The following is an 11,529-nucleotide window of genomic DNA, read 5'->3' on the forward strand; positions in this document are numbered from 1 at the left end:
CCTGTGCGGCTGGACCACACGAAGGTGGATGCCTCAGCTCAGTCCACCCAAGCCTTCCGATGCTGGCAGCGCCTGTGACGTCCTGCCTACGTCCTCCAGGCACCGAGCTCCCAGACAACCTGCCCCTTTAAGAGAGGTAGTGAGAAAACTCTCTCCTAAACTGATAAACTCTGTCTGGAAGCAGCCGGTGATGATGGTAGCATCCTCACAACAAATGTATTATTCTTCCAAACAGCTGAAAACTTTCACCTTTTTAAATCATTTATTTATTATGTGTTTATTTGGCCACATCAGATCTTAGTTGGGGCACACGGGATCTTTGCTGTGTTATGTGGGATCTTTTGAGTCACTGTGCAAACTCTAGCGGCTCTGCGGCTCAGTAGTTGCAGTGTGGAAGGTCAGTTGCCCCTTTGTATGTGGGATTTTAGTTCTCTGATCAGCAATTGAACCCAAGTCACCCCTCGTGAACTTGGGGCACAGAGTTTCCAGCCAGAAATGGGAACTTTTCCATATTTCGGCCCAGGAGCTTAGGGCACAGGGTTTCTGGCCAGAAATGGGAACTTCTCCCTATTTTGGCCCCGGAACTTGGGATGCAGAGTTTCCGGTCTGAAATAGGAACTTTTCCATATTTCAGCTGGGGAATTTGGGGCCCAGGGTTTCCCGAGTTCTGTCCGGAATCTTGGGGTGCAGATAAAAATATGGGAAATACATCTTCAGAGTTAACACCTTTTGAATTGTTTTTGAAAACATCATCAACATTTTTCTGTATCTTATGGTGGTACCCATTATCAGAGTGTTCAGTTCAGTCACTCAGTCGTGTCCGACTCTTTGCGACCCCATGAATTGCAGCACGCCAGGCCTCCCTGTCCATCACCAACTCCCGCAGTTCACTCAAACTCATGTCCATCGAGTCGGTGATGCCATCCAGTCATCTCATTCTCTGTCGTCCCCTTCTCCTCCTGCCCCCAATCCCTCCCAGCATCAGAGTCTTTTCCAGTGAGTCAACTCGTCGCATGAAGTGGCCAAAGTATTGGAGCTTCAGCTTTAGCATCAGTCCTTCCGATGAACACCCAGGATTGATCTCCTTTAGAATGGACTGGTTGGATCTCCTTGCAGTCCAAGGGACTCTCAAGAGTCTTCTCCAGCACCACAGTTCAAAAGCATCAATTCTTCGGCGATCAGCTTTCTTCACAGTCCAACTCTCACATCCATACATGACCACGGGAAAAACCATAGCCTTGACTAGAATGGACCTTGGTTGGCAAAGTAATGTCTCTGCTTTTTAATATGCTATCTAGGTCATAACTTTCCTTCCAAGGAGTAAGCGTCTTTTAATTTCATGGCTGCAATCAGCATCCGCAGTGATTTTGGAGCCCAAAAACATAAAGTCTGACACTGTTTCCACTGTCTCCCCATCTATTTCCCATGAAGTGATGGGACCAGATGCCATGATCTTAGTTTTCTGAATGTTGAGCTTCAAGCCAACCTTTTCACTCTCTTCTTTCACTTTCATCAAGAGGCTTTTTAGTTCCTCTTCACTTTCTGCCATAAGGGTGGTGTCATCTGCATATCTGAGGTAATTGATACTTCTCCCAGCAATCTTGATTCCAGCTTGTGCTTCTTCCAGCCCAGCATTCCTCGTGATGTACTCTGCGTATAAGTTAAATAAGCAGGGTGACAATATACAACCTTGACGTACTCTTTTTCCTATTTGGAACCAGTCTGTTGGTCCATGTCCAGTTCTAACGGTTGCTACCTGACCTGCATACAGTTTTCTCAAGAGGCAGGTCAGGTGGTCTGGTATTCCCATCTCTTTCAGAATTTTTCCACAGCTTATTGTGATCCACACAGTTAAAGGCTTTGGCATAGTCAATGAAGCAGAAATAGATGCTTTTCTGGAACTCTCTTGCTTTCTTCACGATCCAGTGGATGTTGGCAATTTGATCTCTGGTTCCTCTGCCTTTTCTAAAATCTGCTTGAACATCTGGAAGTTCACGGTTCACGTATTGCTGAAGCCTGGCTTGGAGAATTTTGAGTATGACTCTACTAGCGTGTGAGATGAGTGCAATTGTGCAGTAGTTTGAGCATTCTTTGGCATTGCCTTTCTATCAGAGTGTGGGCTTGGTAAAATATGACTTTCCCATGGCTTTCTTGTCCTTATTTATTTTGCTGATAGATTCATTGGCCTCTTTGACTAGTTAGTTCTTTTTGAAGCAAAGATTGAAATGATCCTTCTAGTCTGTATGATTTTTAATAATCTCATCCAAAGTAATTTCTCTATTGTTTTTTCTTTTGTATAACATTTCCCATTTTCATTTTGTTCCTTTTTTCTTCTTGTTTTCTTTTGTGTTTATCGCTATACATCCATTTTTTTGATAAGAAGTGCAGTTGATTAGCATAACTATTTTTGTGTTGTGATACAGCATAGGGATACAATATTTTATGGAATCCACTTTATTGGAATACTACCAAATTGTGAGTTTTTTGTTGGTTTTGGAGATGAATTGCTTGTGAGTATCTTGGTTTGCAAATATTTCTTTGCATTCTGGGTTGCCTCCTTCATTCCTGAAGGTTTTCTTTTTTGCACACCTGCTTTGAAACTCAAGTATGTCGCATTTTCCTGGTTTTCGTTTCATTGCTTTAGGGGATGAATTCCAAAAGACCTTGCTATGAAGTCATCTGAACCCAAAAAGACCTTGTAGTTTATATCCTCATGTGTCCTGCCTATGTTTTCCTTAAGACTTTCATAGAATCCCTCCTGACCTTTAGATATTTATGATTTGGAGTTCATTTCATGCATGGTGTTAGAGAGTGTTCTAACCTCATTCTTGTCCTCTTTCTTTTAATAAGCCTCGCACAATCCTTCATAGTGTCTCTTGTCAACATATATTGCCAGCATCAGGGGAGGAATATTCCCTTTTGTCCACGCCTTCTCCATCAGTTAGTGTTTGTCAAGTTTCTGACTATGGCCAGTCTGAGTCCTATGAGGTGATTCCTTCCTGTGGTTTTGATTTTCATTTCTCATATTTAGTGAAATTGACCTCTTTTCATGTGATTTCTTTTCAAGGGTGAGTTCATGCAGCTTCCTGTAACTCGGCCCTGTTTTAAATTCCCTTCTGATGACCACCCCTAGGCCTATTGTAGAGATTAGCTGCTTTTGCCTTACAGACCCTTTGACCCTGAGAATGCTCAGCACCCAGAAGCACAGCTTTTTACGCTGTTGTTACGGAAACTGGCCGCAAGTGAGCAGCATTACTCAGCCCCACGCGTTCCCACGCCCCTGTCATTTCTGTGTGGTTTCATGTTGGAATAGAAGTGGTTTTTGATTTTACGTGTGTGTCAGGTGTACAGGAACTTGATAGATTCACGGATGAACATTTATATATTCTCTTTCAAGTTCTTGTTCCCAACTAGGTGATTACAGTGTGTTCAATAAACTTCCACCTGCTCTTCAGTAGGTTGTTTTTGATCATCTACTGGATACATATATGAGTGTCTATGTTAATTCAGATCTCTTAATTTACTTCGCCTGTACCTAGAGATTGAGGGCTCCTGCTGAGGGCAAGAAGCACTCCAGGAACGTTGTGGGGTCACACTGCCTGCCACATCCTCCCAGGACCCTGAGCCCAAAAAAATCCAGGTTTGGGACCCAAGCCTGTCGTCTCTAGAGATATGATACCAGCCAAGGTGACCATGGGATGAGGGAAATAGAGTCAGCGTATGTTTCTCTATTTATTGTGTTTATCCAGTTATTTGAACTTGCGTATACAGGTGGATTACAAGGCAGTGGGTGGTTTTTTTTAATCACAGTCACTTGATTCCCGCACACGTTGATGTGTATCTGCTGTGTTTCAGGAACCGTTCCTGTACAGATTGTGACCGAGAGTGGAGTATCATTCTTAGTGTCACCCAGTAGGTCCTTGTGGTTTATTTTCTGAATAGTAATGTACATGTTAGCCAAGTAGCTTATTTCTATGTTCCCAACCCCTTTCTTCTCTGCCAACAGTGAGATGAGATTTTTCTAATTCTTTGAACTTTTTATCTTGACTCAAACAGCTCCTATGTATCCATTTTCAGATTCCACCTAGAAGTGGCATCATACTCTGTTGCTCCCTGTCTCTCTTACCTCACTTGCTATGATCATCTCTACCTCCTTGCCTGTGGCTGAGCATGGCATTGTTGCATTCTTCCTTATGATTTATTCATATACCATTGTATATATAGAATCCATTTTCTTTATTCATTTCTCCGTCCTTGTACACTTAGGTTGCAGTAGTCTTTCCTTTGGAAACTGGTCCGACAGGGATGGCATGGGTACCCTTGTCTTCTAAAATGTTTCTTTTCCCTGACTGTATGCCCAGGCATGTGATTGCTGTTTCCTCAGGCACTTCCATGTTTCGTTTTCTAAAGATCTTCCATACTGTTCTTTCTAGTGGATGAACCAATGGAGATTTTTAGTAATCCCATCCTAATTAATTTCTTGATGGGAGTTTCTATTCCTCAACTTTTCCCATTCTTATCTTGCTAACCTTCATTCTTGATTATTATTTCTTGTGTTTGTAGTCATCTATCCACTCTTTCTTTTCCAGCTGAGGTACAGTTGATCCACCTTACTCTGTTTGCTTTGGGATACAACAGAGCGATTCAGTATTCACATGGGATGAAGTGAAGTGAAGAGACAGTTGCTCAGTCGTGTCCGACTCTTTGCGACCCCGTGGCCTATACAGTCCATGGAATTCTCCAGCCCAAAATATTGGAGTGAGTAGCCTTTCCCTTCTCCAGGGGATCTTCCCAACCCAGGGATTGAACCCAGGTCTCCCACATTGCGGGTGGATTCTTTACCAGCTGAGCTTATGGAATATATACCATTTAAAGATATTTCAAAATCACAGCTCTATTTCTCTCTGTTGCATAATGTATCCTATTACTTTTCTTACATTATACATAGTGATTTTTATTTCTTAATTTCTTATTCAATCTGGCAACACCCACAACCAAATCCCCACAGGTATCTGTTAGTTTCCGGATTTGTGAGTCTCTTTCTGTTTCATAGATAGGTCCATTTGTGTCTTATTTGAGATGAAAATTAAATGTGATTTCCTATGGCAGTTTTCTCTGTGTTTCTGACAACCTTGCCTTAGATGCTGCTGCTGCTGCTGCTAAGTCACTCCAGTCGTGTCCGACTCTGTGTGACCCCACAGACGGCAGCCCACCAGGCTCCCCTGTCCCTGGGATTCTCCAGGCAAGAACACTGGAGTGGGTTGCCATTTCCTTCTCCAATGTGAGAATATGTAAATAAATTCTCATGAGAGGAGTATAATTTTCAGAAATAGTATAATGTCAAATGGACTTTTTCCACCTTTCAGCCCGTAGGGTTTCCGGCCTGAAATGTGAACTTGTCCATATTTCAGTCCGGGAACTTGGGGCACAGGGAACTTAACCAAGGTATAGTTTACTTACACTTACCTGTACAGATCGTCAGTATGATTTGAAGAGTTTAGGCAAATGTGAGAACCCATGTCACCTACACCCCATCAGGACCTGGAATATTTCATGGACTTTGCTGGTGTTCCAGGGGCTAAGACTCCACACTCCCAACACAAGGGGTCTGGGTTCAATCCCTGGTCAGGGAACTAGATCCCACGTGCTGCAAATAAGAGTTCATGTTGCAACAAAGATGGAAAATCCTGCATGCCACAACTAAGACCTGGCACAGCCAAATAAATAAATTTTAAAAAGATCTAGAACACTCCAGCATCCTAAATAGTTCCCTCCACTCCCCAGACAACTGTTTTCCTGATTTCTAGCACTCTAGAAATCACACCTTTTCTGAAACTTCATTGAGTTGGTCATAGACGAGGTGCCTTCAGGGTCTGGCTAAAGAGCTGTGACTTTACAAATGTACAGTGTGAGGTAAGAAAGTTTGTGTTCAGTGAAATTTAAAACTTTTTTGTTTTTTACTTGAAACATAAACACCTTTATGGATAGTTGTATTGGTCTCTTCCCTGGCAGACACTGAAGGGTGAGATGTTTAAAAACTAAAGATCTTGTACTTTATTTCTCAAAAGTAATTTAACCACCTTGACCACCTATGGGTCCTAAAAATGGTGATTTGAAACAGCATCATTGGGACTTACCTGGTGGTCCAGAGATTAAAGCTTGTGCTTCCGCTGCAGGGGGTGTGGGTTCCATTTGGGGAACTAAGATGCCACAGGCTGCAAGAAAATGTTAGTCACTCAGTCATGTCTGACTCTTCGCGACCCCATGGACTGTAGCCCGCCAGCCTCCTCTGTCCATGGGATTCTCCAAGCAAGAATACTGGAGTGCGTTGCCATTTCCTCCTCCAGGGAATCTTCCCGTCCCAGGGATTGAACCCACATCTCTTATGTCTCCTGCATTGGTAGACCCGTTTCTTACCACTGGCTCCACCTGGTCAAATCTAAAGGCTTTTATAAATGGATTTCAGCTTAAAATAAAATTAATAAGATATATTAACATTGATACTTATTTCTCACATTTCAGAATAAATGGAAGAAATATCTCAGGATTTTAGGTTTTGATTCATCCTTTTAGCAACAGGGTATTTATTACTAGATGCAACCTTGGGAACAAGCATCACCTATTTCACTTCCTACAAATACTTGTGTTTTTGCATCCATGTTGAAATGGCTAAAGTTTTCTGAATTCTCTACATTTCCTTTAATGAAAACCCTACCAGTAGGTAAACTACTGTTCTAAAAAATGTAAAATAAAATGTGACTATGGCTTTATACCAAAATTTGTTGTGATCTAACATAGTAATATCTTTTGAAGCATCATTTGTGAAGACCTTTTTATTGTGAATTTTCTGTCTGGTTTCTTTCTCTTTCAGAATATTTATTTATTTAGCTGCCCTTCTTAGTTGCAACACTAGGGCTCTTCAGTCTTCTCATTATGGTTCTAGTTTCACTGTGGTTCTTCTCATTGCAGGACCTAGTTCCGTGGCCAAGGATTAAATCCTGGTGCCCTGCACTGGGAGCACAGGGTCTTAGCCACTGGACCACCAGGGAATACCATATGTTTGCTGAGTTTTGACAGATGCACACATCTGTAAAAGAGATCTAGAACATGCTTGCCATGGCCCTGGTTCAGTCCCTGGTTGGGGAACTGGTATCACTCAAGCCTCTGGGCAGCCAAGAAGCAAAACAAAACAAAATATTGTATCAGGTATTATAACTAATCTAGAAATAATATATGTATCATTTGTGTATAAGTTATAGGCCATACTACAACTTATAATACTATGCCATTTTATATAAGGGACTTGAGCATACTCGGATTTTAGTGTGTGCAGGGGTCCTTGAACCAGTCCCCTGCATTATAGGATGACCATGAATAACCACAGAGTGTCAGGGATTATTAAAATAGGTGGAAGAACAAAGTTATATCCGTGTCCCTCATTACTAAGAGGTGTTCAGAGGTGGCCACCAGGGCCAGTTACCCACCTGTAGCCACGGGTAACAGAGAACATGACTCTGCTTGCTTAATTCCACAAACATATTTATTAGTTTACAGAACAAGTAGCCACAAGCTAGGACAGTCTCCAGGCTCACCTGGCAGGCTTTTCCTCTCTTCTCCTTGGCCAGAACTGGTCATGTATGTGCCTGGTCCCTGAACCAATCAGTGGGCGAGTCATTCACACTCATGCAGATAGCTTCTGTGATCTTAGGTCTTAATTTCCAATTAGCAGTTATTTTATAAACTGTTGATCTTACTTTCATTCCCTGGATTTATATTTTATGCTGGCAGATAAAACAAGGCAGAAATTACATGAGTTATAATAGGATCTTCAGAGACTTACATGATTCATCAAATGATAAAATTACACTTTAGGTAGGGCATTTACAAAGCAGGATTCTGCAAATATTTTCTTTAAAGGGCCAGAGAGTAAATAATTTTTGGCTTTGCTGAGCATAACATCTCTGTAGCAACTAATCAAACCTGCCCTGGAAGCCGGATAACAGCTGTTTGCACCCTGTAAATGAGTGTGTGTAGCTGTGTACCAATAAAGCTTTATTTACAACCAGGGGTGGTGAGCAGGTTCTGGTCTGCAGGGAGTTTGAAGTTGCTGAGGACAGCCATTATGCAGTTTTGTTAGAACTGAATTAGAAATAGCAACACAAACTCCCGATCTTTGAAATTTATTATTTCCACCTGACAACTGAAGTAGCCTTTAATGTTATCCACCACAGATTTACATGCAAATAGAGAAGAGTCCCAATATTGGCTCAGTGGTAAAGAAACTGACTGCCAAGCAGGAGACGCGGGTTGGATCCCTAGGTTGGGAAGATCCCCTGGAGGAGGGCATGGTAATCCACCCCCGTATTCTTGCCTGGAGAATTCCATGAACAGAGGAGACTGGTGGGCCACAGTCCATGGGACTGCAGAAGATTTGGACACGACTGAGCAATTAAATAATGACAGCTCAATATCCAGATGCAGCCTTCAGACTTTTCCCCACCCTGAGGAATAAGGGCTCTTTGGAGACTAGCTGGTTTCATGTTTCAGGGCAGGGCAGGTACATTGTGGGCCTGGGGTATCTCACTGCCAGAAAGAAAGGGTGCTTCTCCAAGTTCTGGGGTGCTGAAAGGACACAGAAGCCCACTTAATGGTTATCTCTCATCAATACTGATGAGTTAATGACCAATTCAACTACTCAAATCTGAATGCCATGAATTCATAATTATTCTCAAAGACAAGAATCAAGATTTTTGTTCTTTTTGAAAAAAAGAGATATTTATTTTATTAAGATTTTTGTTCTTTATGAAGCTGCTAGTTCAGTTTTCACAGCCTGATTTTATTCTGACGAACCATTTTTAGCACCCCTACATAAAAAGGCTGACATCCCTGTACCACATGATCTATATTCATGATCCAGCTGTATCTAAAGATTCTCTCTATGTGCGTGCTCAGTCACTCAGTTTTGTCTGACTCTTTGTGACTGCATGGACTGTAGCCCACCAGCCTCCTCTGTCCATGGAATTTTCCAGGCAAGAATACTGGAGTTGGTTGCCATTTCCTACTCCTAGGGATCTTGTTGAACCAGGAATCGAACCCATGTCTTCTGGGTCTCCTGCATTAGTAGCTGGATTCCTTACCACTGAGCCACCTGGGAAGCCCGTAAAAAGATTCCACTCTTTGTAAAAAACAAACAATAGAACAGATAGTAGATACAGTATTAATACTGGTTACTTTGGGATTTAATATAATGGATGAAGCACATGTTCTTTTCTTGAAATTTTCTGTCATTTCCAAGTTCTCTATTTATTTATGTATTTAGAATGAAAAAATAAATCTTTGTAAAAATTTTATCTACAGGTTCAAGATGCCTTTGTCTATGGTTATAACATTGTTTGCTTGACCTTCAGGAAATTTCTCACCCCAGGGAGCAGAGGATGGTAAGGTGGGATTTTATAAAAACCTGGAGCCCAATGCTGGGAGTACATCCTCTGAAAAGCCACTGGTAAAATCTGTAGTGCTGGGTCCTCAGCCCCCAAGGGTAGAGGTTGTCCTCAGGTGAGGGGGACTGACTTTCAATTGCAGGAAAGCTATGGAGGGCTTTAATCATTGCCTACCAGACACCTGGCTTAAGTTGGGAGGAGTCTATATTCTGGAAATAAAAGCAAAAATAAACAAATGGGACCTAATTAAAATCAAAAGCTTCTGCACAGCAAAGGAAACTATAAGTAAGGTGAAAAGACAGCCTTCAGAATGGGAGAAAATAATAGCAAATGAAGCAACTGATAAAGGATTAATCCCCAAAATATACAAGCAGCTCCTGCAGCTCAATTCCAGAAAAATAAATGACCTAATCAAAACATGGGCCAAAGAACTAAACAGACATTTCTCCAAAGAAGACATAAAGATGGCTAACAAACACATGAAAAAATGCTCAACATCCCTCATAATCAGAGAAATGCAAATCAAAACCACCGTGAGATACCATTTCACACCAGTCAGAATGGCTGCTATCCAAAAGTCTACATGCAATAAATGCTGGAGAGGGTGTGGAGAGAAGGGAACCCTCTTACACTGTTGGTGGGAATGCAAACTAGTACAGCCACTATGGAGAACAGTGTGGAGATTCCTCAAAAAACTGGAAATCGAACTGCCATATGATCCAGCAATCGCACTCCTGGGCATACACACGGAGGAAACCAGAATTGAAAGAGACACATGCACTCCAATGTTCATTGCAGCACTGTTTATAATAGCCAGGACATGGAAGCAACCTAGATGTCCATCTGCAGACGAATGGATAAGAAAACTTTGGTACATATACACAATGGAGTATTACTCAGCCATTAAAAAGAATGCATTTGAATCAGTTCTAATGAGGTGGATGAAACTGGAGCCTATTATACAGAGTGAAGTAAGCCAGAAAGAAAAACATCAATACAGTATACTAACGCATATATATGGAATTTGCTGCTGCTGCTGCTGCTAAGTCACTTCAGTCGTGTCCGACTCTGTGTGACCCCATAGACGGCAGCCCATCAGGCTCCCCCGTCCCTGGGATTCTCCAGGCAAGAACACTGGAGTGGATTGCCATTTCCTTCTCCAATGTGTGAAAGTGAAAAGGGAAAGTGAAGTCGTTCAGTCATGTCTGACTCGTAGTGACCCCATGGACTGCAGCCTACCAGGCTCCTCCGTCCATGGGATTTTCTAGGCAAGAGTACTGGAGTGGCTTGCCATTGCCTTCTCCATATATGGAATTTAGAAAGATGCAAATGATAATCCTGTATACGAGACAGCAAAAGAGACACAGATGTATAGAACAGTCTTTGGGACTCTGTGGGAGAGGGTGAGGGTGGGATGATTTGGGAGAATGGCATTGAAACATGTATGTTGTCATATGTGAAACGAATCACCAGTTCAGGGTCGATGCATGTTACAGGATGCTCGGGGCTGGTGTACGGGGATGACCCAGAGGGAGGATAAAGGGAGGAGGGAGGTGGGAGTGGGGTTCAGGAGGGGGAACTCATGTACACCCGGGGTGGATTCATGTCAATGTATGGCAAAACCGACCAATATAATATTGTAAAATAATTAGCCTCCAATAAAAAAATTAAAAATAAAATAAAAATAAAAAGAGTAAGGACGGTTAGGTGGTTGGAGCTGAGGGTAAGGGTGGTCTTGGAGGGGGATGGGCAGTTTCAGGCAGCCTTGGAGGAGGAGAAGGGACTGGACTACAGTGCAAACTTGGGACCTCTTGTTAAAAAATTATTATGAATTTCAAGATGGTGACATCAAGTGCAGGGGCTGCCCGTGAAGCCATCCCCTGTAGAGACCCAGGGTTCAAAGTCTACTTTGGAGGTAAGAATTAGCCAGGATTCTGGTAGAGACTGGACGCTGAGGTGGAATTTCTTGCCTATGGCTCTCCTGGGTGTCCAAGGGCCACAACCCACAGGCAGAAGTCCCTTCTCCATGGGGGAGACCAGGCTCTAGACCCCTGGGGGCCTCCCAGTCACTTTTTAGATGCTAAATTGT

Source organism: Moschus berezovskii, chromosome 8 (genome assembly GCF_049115385.1).
Source record: "Moschus berezovskii isolate FMDL1 chromosome 8, NW_MosBer_1.0, whole genome shotgun sequence".
In the NCBI taxonomy this organism is placed as follows: domain Eukaryota; kingdom Metazoa; phylum Chordata; class Mammalia; order Artiodactyla; family Moschidae; genus Moschus; species Moschus berezovskii.